A 6,145-nucleotide genomic window follows, 5' to 3' on the forward strand; every position below is an offset into this window, starting at 1 on the left:
GAACTAGCCCTAATCGCTCCTGCAAATATTACTGTTAAACGTTGCAGTACGCTGAATCCAGCAACATACCTACCATATGTACAACATGATGTACAAAGGGTGGAAGGAGAAGAGTTGCTGGCGGGAGATGAGTTCGGCAGACATAATGATACACACGATTGTATGACATATCTGAATCAGACCTTTACTGCTAGACCTGACATACATGACACACCTTTAGAGAATGTGGATGTAACTTTTTATACGGATGGGAGTTGTCATAGACAAACAGACACAGGTGAGTTATGTACAGGTTATGCTGTTGTAAATGACACAGACATCATGGAAGCTAAACCTCTCGGTCCTCCTCACTCGGCCCAGGTGGCAGAGTTAGTAGCACTGACTAGAGCATGTGAACTGGCAGCAGGCAAATCTGCTAACATTTACACTGATTCGAGGTACGCGTTCGGGGTAGTGCATGATTTTGTGGCTCTATGGCGTCTGAGAAATTTTATGACAGCAGCAGGCACACCAGTTGCACACTCCCGACACATAAAACATCTCTTAGAAGCAATCCAACTGCCCAAGGCAGTGGCAGTAATTAAATGTAAAGCCCACACATGTGAGGATGACCCGGTGTCACTGGGCAAGAACAGAGCCGATGAAGCTGCAAAATGGGCAGCAGGATTAAAAATGTTTTCTCCAACTGAAACAATTATGTCATTCCAAACCGTTGACATGCTAAAATTAATTGAGATGCAAAATTTGTGTTCAATTCAGGAAAAATCCATTTGGAAGTCCAAGGGGTGTGGGCAAGAGTCCTCTGGGCTCTGGAGGGACGGACATGGTAAACCAGTAGCCCCCAAGGCATATTACCACAGCATGGCTGAGGCAGCACACGGTCTGACTCACCTGGGTAAACAGGGTATGTGCAAGTTGGTGAGGGCATACTGGTGCGCACCAGGTTTTTCTTCACAAGCAGAGAAGATAGCAATGTCCTGTCTGACCTGCTTGAGAAAGAACATAGGGAAAGCGATCCCTACCGAACCGTCCCACATTCCACCGACTGATGGACCTTTCCAGGTGATACAAATTGATTTCATCCAATTACCACCCTGCAGGAACCTTAAGTATGTACTAGTGTGCACAGACGTATTTTCTAACTGGGTTGAGGCCTACCCAGCGGCCACTAATACTGCTGCATTTACTGCCAAGAAAATAGTTCAGAAATTTGTATGCTGGTATGGTATCCCTAGAATCATCGAGAGTGATAGGGGTACCCATTTCACAGGTGATGTTTTCCAAAATATGTGTAAGCTGATGGGTATTAATAGCCGACTTCACACCCCCTACCGACCGCAAGCCAGTGCCAAGGTAGAGAGGATGAACGGGACTACTAAAAATAAGCTAAGTAAAATCATGGCAGAGACTGGACTAGGGCCCTCATTCAGAGCCGTTCGCTATTTGCGGTCGTTCGTTCAAAAACAAGGGGTGGCTATTCAAATGATCCGTTCGCAAATTGCAGTCTGTTCACACCTCTGAACGAGCGTGCAAAACATACGCTCGTTTATTTGTTAAAAACGCCCCCTGGCCGCTCGCACCATACGTCATGTCCGCTATTTATTAGATTAATCGAGTACATCGACCAGCGTATGAACTGCTCGCTATTCTTGTGGTTGGTGTTTGCTACCACAAATTTGCGAGCAGTTCTGGCTATAAAATAACCCAGTGACGTGGTCAATGACGCTGCTGTATTAATTATGCACACCCATAATACGCCCGTTTTGACCTTTAAGCACGCCTGCGTTCGGATCTCCACTCCCCATTTTCAAGCACCTTCCCCTGTTACCACCCACATACGCCTCATTCTGTCACTCAAAATAGCAGGCACTCGCTATATAGCGTACAAACGATTTTTGGCTGCACTGACTGGTTCGCGCATGCGTACTAAAAACCGTACGCATGCGCAGATGTGCAAACATTGCTCGGAACGAGCGTACTGCCGCTAACGAGCGGCTCTGAATGAGGGCCCAGGATGGCCAGAAGCATTACCCTTGGTCCTACATAGTATAAGGACCACTCCTAGACCTCCTCTGAATCTGTCCCCATTTGAAATATTGTTCGGTAGACAACCTCATTTGATTATAAGTCCACAGGAAGATCTAAAGGGTAACAACGAGGTAACTGTAAAGTATCTTATATCAATGAGTAGGCAGTTAAAGCAACAGCAGCAGAAACTGAAATTGTTGTCTAATGATATGCCTGAAACTAACTGTCATGATGTTGAACCAGGAGAATATGTAATGATCAGAAATTTCTTGCGTTCAGGTTGTTTGACTGACCGGTGGGAAGGTCCATACCAGGTGCTGCTGACGAGTACTACATCTTTGAAGGTGGCCGAGAGAGATACCTGGGTCCATTCGACTCACTGCAAAAAGGTCAATCAACCAGTGGAGAAACAAGTCGGAGACAAGGCTGATAGTGTGGACCTGTCACTCGCGAGCTTGTTCCGGGAGGATTGAAAAGGTCGTAGTGAGATACCTGAACCGAGAGAAATTTTGCAGGACTTGTTGTTAAAATGGACAGGCCTGCTGTGTTCATTTTCATATTCTCTTTTAGAGTGTTCACCATTCTGGTCAGTCCAGGGATATCCAGTGTCTGTGATGGGGGACCGATTGAGGAAACGGGAGCTGATGGCAGTACCGATGGAGTGGAGACAGGAGGAGTGCAATGCCAATCAGGGGAGTGTCTTTCCAATCTTAGTACTGTTATTGTTAAAAGAGCTATCATTCCGGATACTCGGGGAAGGTGTGGAGGGTTATCGTCTGAGGATTCCTGTATTTGTGAGCTTTGTGGGTCCCTAGTTGATGAGAACTGTATCCAACGGTGCCAACCAAAATATAATCCGTACTGGGGAGGGTATCCTTTAGAGGATTATCACAGCATGGTAGGCAAAGTGTTAAATCAAACCGATTGCTGGGTGTGTTCACATGTGCCACAGGGACAGCATAATGTAGGGTTGGTGCCATTTCCGCTGAATATCACGGAAATTTTAGAATTGCAAAAAGGGAAAACATTGGATGGAAAATTCCTCTCATCCAAACCACCTCATTTCAAACTCTATCAATTCCAAGTAGATAGATCACTTTTGTGTTTGAACATAACCAACCCCAATAAACCCGGAGGTTGGGAAGTGACGGGGAATAATCAGACGATGACCTTCTCACAAAGAGCTGATAATGAGTCCATAAACTATGATCTGCTACGCTCAATTAAATCAAGTGGGAAATATTTTAGGTACCGGTATACATTGAGTTCCACCAAAGAAATGATTGGTAAAGTACCAGATGGTTATTGTGCTAAAATAATACAACCAGAAACTTGCATATACCAGATGGAAGAGCCTGAGATAGGATTGTTTGCAAGAGAGATGTGTTTAATGATAATGATGCATACCATTCCTTATGTTCTCCCTGATAATGTATATTATATATGTGGAAGAAAAGCGTATAAATGGCTCTCCCCGAGTTCCGATGGTTTGTGTTACCTGGGAAGAGTAGTCCCAGAAGTTATGACCCTCACACATGTTGAAATGCTGAGTATACATAAAAACACACCGTCACCATATCTTCACACTCAATATGAACACAGAGGCAAGAGAAATATGATACCTGGTGATATGCATAAAGCCGCTCAGTTAATCAGTGAGACAACTGGCTTCCAAGTTTTAGTCGCCCTGGATCCCACCAGAATTGCGAGGGGTACATTAAATTTTAGATATATCCAAGAACTTGCTAAATGAATAGATAATATCACCGAGATGTACGATGACACATTCAGGTACACAGGGAGAGAATTGCAAGCGTACAAGAAAGAACTAGTGCAACACAGGCTAGTGTTGAATTATTTAACAGCTGTTACTGGAGGGTATTGCATAACATTGGCCACTCAATTTGGAGTAAAATGTTGCACCTATGTCACCAATGATACCAGCGACCCTAAGGAGGTAATAGACCGGAAGATGGATGAAATTCTGCAGCTAAAGTGGGAATTTCGCAAGAACCATAACGCTTCAGTGGCTGAAGTAGGGGAAAAGATAGAAGGATGGGTGTCATGGCTGAACCCAGTGAAATGGTTCTCGGGTCTAGGGGAATGGGTCCAGGAAGTGATCGCCAGCATAGGCAAATTCTTGATCCTTATACTGATTGTCATCATAGTAATTGGCATATGCGTCCGGTGTTTTCCTATTGTGTTGAAGTGTGGAAAATGTAAAAACAGAGTGGAACGAAGGAATGAAACTATGATGGTGGTTAGAAATGATAATATGTATACCGAGGTAGATACAGAACTGCATTACAACCCTGAGCTAGGAAGTACCATCATTTAAATGTATAATATTTAGACATGCATAGAGGATATTATTGAAATGTTATTTATAGAACACCCAGAAAATGTAAAGTCTCAAATTCCCCTTCAAGACTGCTGTTATAAGACTGGTGCATTCCCACACCTGTCACATGATCTCCCAAGATCCGCGGAGTGCGTATAATAGTAGTTTTATGTCCCCACCCAGAGACACATTATTGATGGATTAAGAACCACCTTGTGCCATCCCATAATAACACAAAATAATATATAAATGTAAGCCTAAATTAAATCCTAATAGCAGATTGTGATAGCATGTTGTTTGCTATCAAAGGGTGGACTGTCGAAGCTGAATAATTGGCTGAGACAAGTTCAGTTTAAAATTTAATCGCGATGACGCCATTTTGCGACTGGCCTCAAGACGCCATCTTGTGAATGGCAGCGAGACTCCATTTTAGAAAAGAAAGCTTACACAAGCGCCATTTTGTCAAAAATACATAGTACACAATCCACAGTGCAAAATTGCTAAAAGTAGCAATTTTGCTACTCACAACGCAAAGTTGCTAAAAAGTAGCACGAACAGCTTTTTCACAATCTTCCCCAAACACCTACCGATGGTATTTAGCAGACATAAAATAACTTTGCAACACATTAAAATCACCACAAACATATTTGAGCAGTAGCAAAGTAGTGGTGTTTTCCCCTACATTCACATTAACACATACGCGATGTAGCAAAAAGTAGCAAATTAGTGGTGTTTTCCCTGCACTTCATGTTAAACATAGGACAACGCAAAATAGCTATTTAGTGATCTGTCCCAAACCCATACTGGCATGCTCACACACATACACAGAAGCCTTTCCAACTTAGTGCTGGCCGCTAAGTGCCCCACAGACCGTCAAACGCACAACACAATTTAATGTCATTTCTCCCCGCATACACATTTAAAAGCAATGGTCCCGCAGCACGAAAGGAATGATTATTATTTGGTTTAATCGCAATGTCAGCATATGAAGAAATGAATGTTTTCTGTAACTATGGTTTAGTAAATGGCAAATGGACCGTGATTGGTGCCGTACTGATCTACTCTTTTCCCACAGCGTTCCGGTGGCATCGGTGAGGAGATCAGAACATGCGGCTATGAAATATGAATGATAGAGAGAATAACTCCTTGAAATGTTGTATGCCATAGTTTAGACTAGATTTATTATGCAGCGGGAAAGTGGACACAATCGGGCTGTTAGAGGCTGGTTTGAGTCTTTGCACTGACCTATGAATTGTACCGTAACGGAAGAAGCAAGAAGAGCAACCAATGAGAACCTGCCAACGTATTCTATTGTATTGCTTATCCCAGTACGGGTATATATGTGAGTGCTCTGAAACGAGATGCCAGTCTGCGGTGGTCCTGTTATGCTGTTTCGACGAAGGTTTCATTACTGATGCCGGTATCTGGTCCCAGAGCGCACGCGTATGTATTGACTGTACCTTATGACCTAATGTTTGTACAATTTAGTTTGCGCTCATTGTTAGATCATAGCGTGGTAACATCTGTACTTTTACCTGAATAATAATCTTTAGCGTGTTGGACCCCTATTCCACTGTCTTAGAGTCTTATTAATGGTATATTCTAAACACAGCGCTAAATAGCGACACCTTATGGTTTTAGGAGGTATAGGCAGGTTTTGTCTTAGAGGTTCTAGGCAGGAGAATCTTAGAGGTTTATAGGCAGGAATGTACTAAAGGTTCAATTGCACGATTCAACAGTTGGGGGCTCGTAGGTTTATCACGTTATCTGATACAC

The sequence above is a fragment of the Taudactylus pleione genome, unplaced genomic scaffold, assembly GCF_031769625.1.
Source record: "Taudactylus pleione unplaced genomic scaffold, aTauple2 ptg000967l, whole genome shotgun sequence".
NCBI classification, from domain to species: Eukaryota; Metazoa; Chordata; class Amphibia; order Anura; family Myobatrachidae; genus Taudactylus; species Taudactylus pleione.